Source organism: Medicago truncatula, chromosome 2, assembly GCF_003473485.1.
Source record: "Medicago truncatula cultivar Jemalong A17 chromosome 2, MtrunA17r5.0-ANR, whole genome shotgun sequence".
NCBI lineage: Eukaryota > Viridiplantae > Streptophyta > Magnoliopsida > Fabales > Fabaceae > Medicago > Medicago truncatula.
Window position 1 is genome coordinate 29,928,587 of NC_053043.1, and position 12,394 is coordinate 29,940,980.

Sequence of the window (12,394 nt, forward strand, 5' to 3'; positions counted from 1 at the left end):
GGGGTGCACGGAGCGAATGAGACTGGTTCAAACGAACCACAACATCTCTCTGCACGTTCCCGCAATAAACTCTCTGGTGGTTACACTTCCCACGATTTTGTAACCGCCAGAGCCAGGTGTACCATTACAATGGCTCTGCAGCCCTCCACCTCTATAAATAGGGGACTCAAAGCAGTCCCCCAAGGTAGAATTTATCTCTTCCTTTAAACTCTCACTCTCTGATCTCTACCGACTTGAACGTTGGAGTGCCTGTAGGTACACACCCCCCATCTGCTCCAAGAAGCATTCTGACTTATTCCACCACCACTCAGACCACCGCATTTAAAGCACCGGCAGTCACCAATTAAGTCAAAGTCGTATAACATCACAAACATAATATTCAGAACCTTGAAGAATATACTATATCATCTCAATCCATATTAGTAGAAAATATCATTACAACTTAAGAACCAAAAAGCTTCACAACCATAATGACACAATTCAATTCCAAACTAGTCACAACACATATATAATCACCAATAACCATCTTCATAAGAACATCAACAGATAATCACCTTCGTCGTCTCACACAATTACACTTATTCACCAAATACAAATCATCGTCAAATTTTATGCATATGGACTCATTTCTAAGACCTATATGAATGTGGTACCACACCTATCGTCATAATTTTCCAGAGGTATGTTACTCGACTATCATCGTCATAATTTGCCAGAGATAAGTTACTGGACTTTCATCGACGTCATTTCGTCATCATGATTCCTAAACACAACTCTATATGTATGCATGAGAGAGACTCTTCAAGTATTAAAATATCATAACATCATCAACAAATCAGAATCATAGATGCAGACTCTTCCTATTATGCACAACATCAAGACAAAACACATCATTGTCATTCATATCGTTATCATAAGTAAACATCGTCGTTCTCATCATCAATGTATATTATACATCATCATTCAAATTATCATCATAAATATACGCCATCATTCTCATCGTCAATATAAATTAGACATGGTCATTATTGTCATCAATATAAAATAGACATGCATTTTATCATCATCGATATAATTAGTAACATCACCCTCATCATCATTATAAAATGAACGTCATCAATATGTCTGAATGAAATCAAACCAAAGCTAAAAGAAATTTCATACATATATCTACAACTTTCATGAAGAACCCTATATCCAATTCGATATAGAGAGGGGTGAAAAGGTTAGTTTGCCTAAACCTAGGCAGAATGTACGACCGTGCTGAACTCTGTGTAGTATTTTGATCATAACTTAAGTTTTTGAAGTTCTATTGTAGTCTCTCCAAAGCCACATGAAAACTGACATCCATATCTACAACGTTTATGTTTACATCAAAACCTAGTTCAGAACATAAAATAGTCGAAAATTGGTTTTCCTAAGCCTCGGAAAAAAGCACGACCCTGCTGACCCATGTGTAGTATTTTGATCATATCTTGAGTTCTAGATTTTTAAATGAGGCCAGAAAAACGCCCAAATAAAGCTAACACTCATCTCTACAACCTTCATGAAGACACTAAATCCTAAATATTAACAGAAAAGTCCCGGTGTTTATATTTGTTTTCGGTTACAGAAATCGCAGATTTTCTGCGCTTTCGCCTTAGGGGACCTTTCCTAACTTCATTTTTAACCCTAAACTCGCCAAACTCGACCCTAATCTTCACTCTGTGATTACCTATCATTCAAACACTAGTCATTTGTTAACCTACGGATTATTCATTCTTTTTAAGACTAAAAACTTAATTAAAAAAAAAACAAAAAACTAAACTAGTTTTCCTCAATTCTCGTCTTTCAACTTCATCTTTTTAATTCGTTCATCATCATCATTCTTAATAATGTTTCTAATTCTTTTTTAACCTCTCACGTCTAAATTTGCACATTAATTAATTATTCCCTCAAAGGGCTACAACCGTCGCGGTGAGCCCCGAATGAACTTTGAGAAATATAGCTTTCCCATTAATCTCAGTTAATTTACACTCATGATCTCGAACTCTTCTTTCTCACCCCATACCTAGATTGAAACTTTCACACTATACAAGAGAGCATAGAGAACTGAAGGACAACAACAAATCTGAACAACCGATTGTATACATGTTTCCTCTTCATCAATTACGAATCTATCAAACCAATGATTCAATTTGTTTCACTCACGGTGTGGCCGAATGAAGATTTTGGCAACATATTTTGTGTCACGCCTCTTAATCTAATGGAATGTGCATCACGCTTCTAACCTAATGGGATGGGATGTGTCTATATATACTAAATATTTGGGCTTTTTGATCACATTTATATATTGTGGTTAAGGTCATCCGTATTACAAAATTACTTAACTAATATTTTATTAATTATTTTTCTTAAAATGATACTATCTAATAATTCTTTTTTCTTAATTATATTTATATTTAACATTAACAATTTACTTTTCTTCTAAATCAAATAAATATGTATAAAATTATCACACCATAAAAACTAAGCATATAAGGGAAATAATCAAAATATTACTAAGACACCAAGATAGTTATTAATTATTAATAAAATAAATAATTAAATAAGATGATAGTTAGAAATAATTAAAAAAATATCAATAATCTTAACAACAGCCATAAAAAAATCCCACTATTCAAATGCGAATAAAATATATTATTTCAATCAATGAATTAAATCAGATTAAATTAACATCCACTTGCAATGGTTTGTCATTTTTTCCATCCACTTGCTAAATAATCCTTCCCAGTATAATACCTACAGAGCTACTATATAGGTTACAAACCTACTATATGAGTTTGTCTTATTTGGATTTATTTTTCTATATGTTATCTTTGTTGAAGTGCATTCCATCCCTTGTAGGGGTGGACAAACGGTCGGTTCGGCCGGATTTTGGTTCAAAAATCTAAATCCGAACGTCAACCGCGGGTGGTATTAAGCAGTCCAAATCCGCCCATCACAACACTCGGTTATTGCGGTTTTCGGATTGGGTGAAATACGGTTTCGACGGGTGGGTTGAACCGGGTATGAACAAACAAAATCCTCTACAGAGCCATGAAAGTTCAGAAATTCTCCATTGATGAAAGCACCAACAATATACATGAAAGAATAAAATACAAAATAAAAAATCAAACAACATCCTATACAACAAACATTTGATAAAAAAAAAAAAAAAAAAAAAAACAATACAAACAACAAAACCGCAAATATCATGAAAATTCTTTCAGATCTAGTTGCGGTTGCAGCTTGTCTTCTTTTTCTTGAATCATATTTGGAAGCTTGTGTAGATCTTTGAACCTTGAGCAGACTTAATGCAAATGTTACATTTACTTTTGTTCCTTGAAATGTTGGCAATTATAGAAAATAAGTTTGTTGAAAAAAAAGAGATAGATTATTTTGTATGGAGAAGAAGAAGAAGAAAGATTATGGCAGAGAGAAGAGAGATGGAGGAGTGTGAAAACATGAGAATTTTTTTTTCTGCCCTAGTTTATGCAAAAAAATATAAAAATGCCCCACTTTTTCGAAAAATTGCGCAAATACCCTACTTTTTCAGAAGTCCCTGATACCACTCCACTTGGAGTTGCGGGATACCCTAAAAAGTCACAAATTTTTTGTCGTTATTGTACCCCGCTACTTGGAGTTGCGGGGTACTTTCCTATTTTTTTTTTTCTATTTTTATACTACCCCGCTACTTGGACTTGCGTTTTAGATTTTGGTTTTTTTAAAAAAAAATTAAATACCCCTCTACTTGGAGTAGAGTGGTATAATAAAGACAAAAAAAAAATCAACGGGTAATAATTACTCTAATAATAAAAAACTAATTAAAATTATATAACAAATAAAATACCATAAAATCTACAATTATTTGTGGAAATAACCAGGCATTCTACAAACGAAATAAAGACTAGATTTCTACTGGTGTCTATTATTAATGCAATCTTTGCGGGAATGACCAGGCATCCTACAAACGCCGCATCTTCTCTCAGTTTCCACATCGTCCATCTCGGTCCTAATGCGAGTAATTGGTGGACGACCTTTCTTTGCCCTACACATGGACTTGTTAGGAACCACCTTCAGTCCTTCATAATTAGGCCAATATGTCTGGTGGTGAACCACGTCGAAGTGGATGTTGTATACGGCGTATACACACTCATTTGTAAATTTGTTATCGATAAAAGTCTTGTAGTCGTGACAAAAGCTAGAACATGCGGCAATGACATGTGAGCATGGTAGGTGTAACGCTCTGAATCGTCCACAGTCACACCATTTATTTTGCAGGTCCACCTTGTATTATCCCTTTGGAAATCCTTCTTTATGGTCGATGGTTTCACGGACGGAAAAGGTATACCGATCCCGGTCAAACTGAGTGACATGATGACTGTTGGATTTAATCACCTCATTCTTGAGATATTTCATGCTGTTTTCTGAGAATGGCTCACCAGAATTTACCCTTGCCGCCGCCTCATGTCCTCTTTTAGCAAACAAGGCCGCCAACCTGTAATATGATACTTTCACAATAGCTGTGATCGGGAGTCCCCGAATACCCTTATACACGTTGTTTTGTGACTCTACCAAGTTACTTGTCATATGGCCCCATCGTCGACCATCATCATGTGATTGAGTCCACTTTTGTTTGGGAATATTGTCGACCCATGCTAAAGCATTTCGGTCTGCAACAGCAATTTCAGAACGGTAGTATTCGAATGTAGGGGATGTTCATGGCGTAACCTGCATTGTTTTGAAAAAAGTTAGATGTGTCTTTTTAAACAAATATGTCGAATTTACGTGGAAAGAGATATGATTTTTACCCATGCCTTCAACTTTCTTCTTAAGTTCTCCATCCTTGAATGATCTCATAAAGTTTTGTGCAATGTGTCGGACACAATACACATGGCTTGTCGGAGCATCGTGCCATCCATTCTGTGGATCATCATACGCGCTCTTTATCGACACATGTCTATCAGAAATGAGGCATATGTTCTCCTGTGGGGTGACATGCTGCCTTAGATTTTTCAAAAAGAAACTCCATGCCTCCTTGGTCTCGCCTTCCACGATTGCAAAAGCAATGGGAAATATCTTGTTGTTCCCATCTTGCGCAACAGCTAACAACAATGTTCCTTTGTATTTACCATACAACCAAGTTGCGTCAATTTGAACAATTGGTTTGCAGAATTTGAACAATGTTCCTTTAATGAAACAAGAAAATATAGTTGGGGATCGGCAGTTTTGGCTTACCTTTATCGTGGCTTGTGTGAGGCATCACACCCAAATATAAAAGCACTATCTGGATGTCATTTCCTGTTACAAGTTTGGGGATATTATCGGTAGAGTTATATCGCTCCGAGAAATGATAACCCACTCCAGTGGTCGCTAGGATTAAAGTAATCGTGGTCAATTAATTTATTTATTTTTATTAATTTCCTCACATATTCTCGCTTCTTATTAATATTATTACTTGATAAATTAGCTACTAATTTGTTTATATCATTTGTTAGATGGACAGGTGCAGGTTCAAGATACTACGAGAATCCAAGCCATGACACTATATCTTACAGAAAAAAGTTTGATGACATACTGGAACATCATGTAATATTATAATTGATTTTTGAATTATGAGTTTATATATATATATATATATATATATATATATATATATATATATATATATATATATATATATATATATATATATATCAAAATTGTTATCCTTACACTACAACTTCTCTCTTGTGCCAGTTTAAATGGAGACCATACAAGAATGTTCCACACAATTTGCCTGAAGACTATTGGGAGTGGACTGTGTAACGCCCTACTTCTATTTAAGCAATTAAACATGCGAATAATACATTTATTCAAGAAATAGAGGTTACGCCACATTCAAAATTCAGAACGGATAGACATGTATATAAACCTCAACAGTTACAGCGGAATATAAATCAGAGTGATCAAAATATGTACATGCCATGAATAAATAAATCATATCTCAAAGATGAATCTTAAAAACCCAAACATACGGGCAGTCATCAATAAAACAATAATCCAAAGGAAAATAAAACAACCTAATCTAGACCGACACAACAAGCCTAGATCAGAGCCGACTCAACACCGATATCGGAGGAAGCTCCCGATATCCCAAGCAAGACTCACCGAGCACTACTCCTGCACAACGTCTACTCACCCATACAGGCAAGTAGGCGGTTAAAACCACTGGGGGTGAGTATTACATCAACATAATCAATAATACAGATAAGCAGGAATAGCATAGCCAATATCATGTAATGAATCAAAATAGATAAATTCCATACATGCATTATCACCACAATCCAAGTCTCGCCGACATAAATTCAATGAACACATCATCATCAATATTCATCATTCACAAAATTAATCATAACATGACACAACAATTCATCAAATACAAACATCACCGTTAATCACGTACAACCACAAGTACATCAAGTAATTTCACAACTAGGACTCATGCCACAACATGATATGATCCTAGACACAACTCTATATGCATGCGGTACCAATCTCACCAATAATTAGGCCGTCGCCCATGATGCCGATAGAACATCATAATCATCACCAAAATCATCACCATTTAGATATGTAAAATATCCATATCCATCAGTCATGTATAAATGAACATATGACTCAATAATAATGCATATGTCCACACAACAACTCATCAAATTCTCACCAATATTATTTGCATTTATGCAATCATACCAATAATTCATCACCACATAAATAATCATCATCATATCACAATAACAATGTATATGAACTCATCGATCTCATCTTATCATTACAATAATTCTCAAGTATTAATTAAGAGAACATACAACACACCATGTTAATATCATATCAACGTATCATAAATTATCCATACATCCCCATTTTCAAGTAAACCAAGTTTCAAATACTCTAACACTTTTAAATGAACTTATAACAACAGACTTTGAAGTTTGGAAACTATCCATAAGGCTTGGGTTGACTTAGAAACAATGGTGCGGAAGTTTCGTAAAGTTTTAATAAAAAATCCTTAGAGTATTTTCTTCATAACTCAAAAACAAAATAATATTTTCAAGTCAAACCAAAGCCAAAGGAATACCAACTCAATTGTCTACAACTTTTATGTTTTATCCAAAGTCCAAAACAAAACAGAAATATGCGGAAACGATGCAGGAGCGCGAAATTGGGAAAGCTGTCACTGGGCAGCTCGCCTCGCGAGTAAGGGTTACTCGCCATGGCGAGCAATTCCAGTGGCTACTTGCCACCAGCTCGCCTCCCACTCGCCTCGCGAGTGTTGACAGTTTGCAGAAAACTCTGTTTTCGTGAAAAATCCATTTTCACCCCAAAATCCCAATTTTCAACTTCCCAATGCCCAAATTGATTCCAAAGTTTACCCAAGCGTTTTTAGACATGAAAAGATACTCAAAATCATATACAAACTTGAATCAAACATCAATTTAAACAAAATCACCATTTGACCCATTTTCTCAAAACAACAACAACATCTCATTTTTCATCAACAACCCATGAACATGTATACCCATGTCATGGTTCACTCACAATAATCATCAGTTAACAACAACAACATCAAAGAGCATGAATCACATCTTATTTCTCAACAACACATCAAAAATTCACCAATTGGGTATAATTTCACAACTTAACAATTATACATGCTTTGAACATGTAATTTCACCCACAAACATACCATAATCATCAATTCATGCACAAGAAAACAGCATCACAGTAAGAGCACGAATTTAGCATCAATTGTTCATCAACCCATTTTCGTAAAACATGAGAAAATGCAAAAATTTGAATTGATTATGATGAAAACAAACCCCCTTACCTTAGATGATGTTTAATCTTAACTTAGGCTTCACTTTAGCTCCTAATTGCTTCAATCTTCAAGTTTCTCCCTTCCTCTAACCTTGTTCTTCCTTCACCTCTCACTTCTCTCTCTAACTTAGTGAAATGAAAAGGAATGAATGAATTTGCTCTCACAACCCTAATGTTATTTCCCCCCAGTGGGCTTAACTTAGTTTTAGTGGGCTTAACCCGTTTCTATTCAAACCACAATTTTAAAAAGTTTTTATACACTCAACGGTAATTACTAACAACGGTAAATTATAACCAACGGTCACTAAACGGTAAAAACTAATCACTACACTAGTAACTTAGTAAAATAAGGGTTCTCACTAAATATTAAAAATAATTCTCACCAAAATTACCATTTTACCCTTACCCGCCAAATGACCAAAATACCCTTCTAATACGGTAATCCATGTAAATGCACCCAATGACAATTAAATACACACAAGCACAATTAATCACACACAAACACATAATAAAAGTAATTAAAATAAATCTAGCTAAAAATCGGGCTGTTACAACTCTCCCCCCTAAAAAGAATTTTCACCCCCGAAAATTACCTGAAGGAAACAACTCCGGATACGAAACCCTCATCCTACTCTCCGGTTCCCAAGTGGCACTCTCACCAGTTGGTCCAATCCAAATCACTTTGACCAAAACAATCTCTTTGCCACGCAAACGCTTCAACTCACGATCCTCAATCCTAACCGGCCAAGTCTCAACCGTCAAATTATCTCTTACTTCCAATTCATCCACTTGAATCACATGAGACGCATCATGCACATACTTCCTCAACTGAGACACATGAAACACATTATGAAGATTCGACAAAGACGGTGGTAACGCAATCCGATACGCTACAACCCCAACCTTCTCAATGACATTAAATGGTCCAACAAAACGAGGAGTCAACTTCCTACACTTCAAAGCACGACCAACACCGGTCACAGGATTCACCCTCAAAAACACATGATCACCAACATGGAACTCAATATCCTTTCTCCTCTTATCATGATAACTCTTCTGTCTACTCTGAGATGCCTTCATCTTCTCCTGAATCATCTTAACCTTTTCCGTAGTTTCTTGCACAACTTCCGGTCCTAACAAAGCACTCTCTCCGGACTCAAACCAACATAACGGTGTCCTACACCTCCGACCATACAAAGCCTCAAACGGTGCCATTCCGATACTAGCATGAAAACTGTTGTTGTAAGTAAACTCAATCAACGGTAAACATTCGTCCCAACTGACACCTTGCTCTAAAACAGAAGCTCTCAACAAATCTTCCAAACTCTGAATAGTCCTCTCTGTCTGCCCATCGGTCTGAGGATGGTAAGCAGAACTCAATCTCAACTTAGTTCCCAAAGCAGCTTGCAAACTCTCCCAAAACTTAGAAGTAAACCTCGGATCCCGATCCGACACAATACTAGAAGGAATGCCATGCAATCTAACAATCTGCTCAATGTAGATCTTAGCCAACTTCGCTACCGACATGCCAGTCTTGATAGGAACAAAATGCGCTGACTTCGTCAACCGATCAACAATCACCCAAATCGAATCGAAACCCTTACTAGTCTTAGGCAACGCTCCAACGAAATCCATAGAAATGCTATCCCACTTCCACTCTAGCACAAACAACGGTTGCATCAAACCCGACGGTCTCTGATGTTCAATCTTCGATTTCTGACAAACCAAACAAGCATAAACAAACTCAGCAATCTCCTTCTTCATTCCAGGCCATCAAAACAACCTTTTCAAATCCTGATACATTTTAGTTGCTCCTGGATGAATACTCAAACTACTTCTATGACCTTCGTCCAAAATCTGCCTCTTAAGCTCAAGAACATCTGATACACAAACCCGATCACGAAACATCAAGACACCATTCTCATCCAAACTAAAGTCTCCACCTTTACCTTGATTAACCAACGTCATTCGATCCACGAGTTCCAAATCTTCCTTTTGACCATTCTTGATCTCTTCCAATACATTACTTGTCAGCTTCAACATTCCCAATCTCACACCATCCGGTGTCAACTCACTAACCAAACTCAAATCTCAAAACTTCTCAATCAATTCCAACACTTTAACCATCAAAGCAGACATATGCAAAGTCTTTCTACTCAAAGCATCAGCAACAACATTAGCCTTCCCGGGATGATAACTCAACTGAAAATCAAAATCCTTAAGATATTCTAACCATCTTCTTTGCCTCATATTCAACTCTTTCTGATCAAACAAGAACTTCAAACTCTTGTGGTCACTGAATGCCTCAAACTTAGAACCATACAGATAGTGCCTCCAAATCTTCAATGTATACACAACGGCCGCCAATTCCAAATCATGAGTCGGATAATTCTTCTCGTGCACTTTCAACTGCCTTGAAGCATAAGCTACAACCTGACGATTCTGCATAAGCACACCATCAAGACCCATCTTAGAAGCATCACAATACACCATAAACGATTCCTTCGGATTCGGCAAAATCAACACTGGAGCTGAAGTCAACCTCTTCTTCAACTCTTGGAAACTCTTCTCACACTTGGCATCCCAAACATAAGCTTGTCCTTTCCGAGTCAACTGCGTCAATGGCAGTGCCAACTTAGAGAATCCCTCAATGAACCTCCGATAATAACCGGTCAAACCAAGAAAGCTTCTAATCTCAAAAACAGACGTAGGAGAATCCCATTGCAACACCGCATCAACCTTAGACGGATCCACAGAAATACCACCCTTAGAAATCACATGACCAAGGAAACTTACTTCCTCCAACCAAAATTCACACTTAGACAACTTTGCACATAACTGGTTCTCTTTCAAGACTTGCAACACAATCCTCAAATGCTCAGCATGCTCTTCCTCAGACTTCGAATACACCAAAATATCATCTATGAACACCACCACAAAACGGTCCAGATAAGGATGAAATATTCTATTCATATACTCCATGAAGACACCTGGCGCATTGGATACTCCAAATGGCATCACAGAATACTCATAGTGTCCATACCTCGTTCGAAACGCGGTTTTGGGTATATCTTCCGCCTTTACTCTAATCTGATGATATCCTGATCTCAAATCAATCTTACTAAACACCTCTGCACCGACCAGCTGATCCATCAAATCATCAATCCTCGGAAGTGCATACCGATTCTTAATCGTCACCTTGTTCAACTGCCGATAATCCACACACAACCTCATACTTCCATCTTTTTTCTTAACCAACAACACTGGAGCACCCCACGGCGAAACACTCGGTCTAATAAACTGCTTCAAGCAACTCTTCCAACTGTTTCTTCAATTCACCCAACTCTGATGCAGACATCCGATACGGCGCAATCGAAATAGGACTCGTGCCTGGTACCAAATCAATTGCAAACTCAACTTCCCTCTCCGGCGGTAACTCGGTAATATCATCTGGAAAAACTTCAGGAAACTCTTGCACAACCGGCAATTCACCAACTCTCTTCTCACTACTCTCCTTCAAGGATGCAAACATCATAAACACACAAGCTTCACCATCCAATGATTTCTTCACTTGCTCCGCGGTCAAGAATTTCCTATCTAACTCTTCTACCGACTTAGAAAAAGTCACACTCCTAGTCCAACAATTAATGCTAACCCCAAAAGCTAACAACCAATCCATACCAAAAATCACATCCATATGCTTCAACGGAAGACAAACAAGATCCAACTCAAAATCAACATTACCAAAATTAACAGGACATTTAGCACACATAAAAGAAGTAGTCACCGAACCGCTAGCCGGGGTGTCAATAACCATTCCCCGCAACAAAGGAGTTACAACCAATTTCAAACGTTCAACACAACTAACCGAGATAAAAGAATGAGTAGCACCAGTATCAATAATTGCAATCAAAGGAGTACTATTGATAAAACACATACCTCGGATAAGATTATCCGGCTGTTCCACCTCTTCTGCATTCAAAGCAAACACTTTCCCCACCGCCTTCTTTGGCTTGGTACAATTGGTACTAATATGACCCTTCTCTCCACAATTATAGCAAGTGATCTCCCTCTTGCAATCAGCCGCTTTATGACCCGCTAGTCCACACTTGAAACATTTCTCACTCTTCTTGCAATCATTAGCATAATGACCCAAAGTTCCACACTTGAAGCACCTGACATCCTCTAAACTCGCTTTAGAGCCTCCACCAGATCCCCTCTTCTTTCCCTTATCCTTGTTGTACGGCTTTCCAAACCCATGACTCTTTCCTTTCCTATCCTTCTGTGCCTTGTAATAATCAGACTTAACCTTCCCAGCATCATCAAACATACGACACTTGTGCACCAAAGTATCAAAGTCTCGGATCTCCTGAACACACATATACTGATAGATGTCCGGCCTAAGCCCACTCTCAAACTTCACACACTTCGAAACCATAGCATCCTCAGCATTGATGTAGGGACAAAACCTCGAAAGCTCCTCAAACTTCGCCGCATACTCGGCTACCGACAT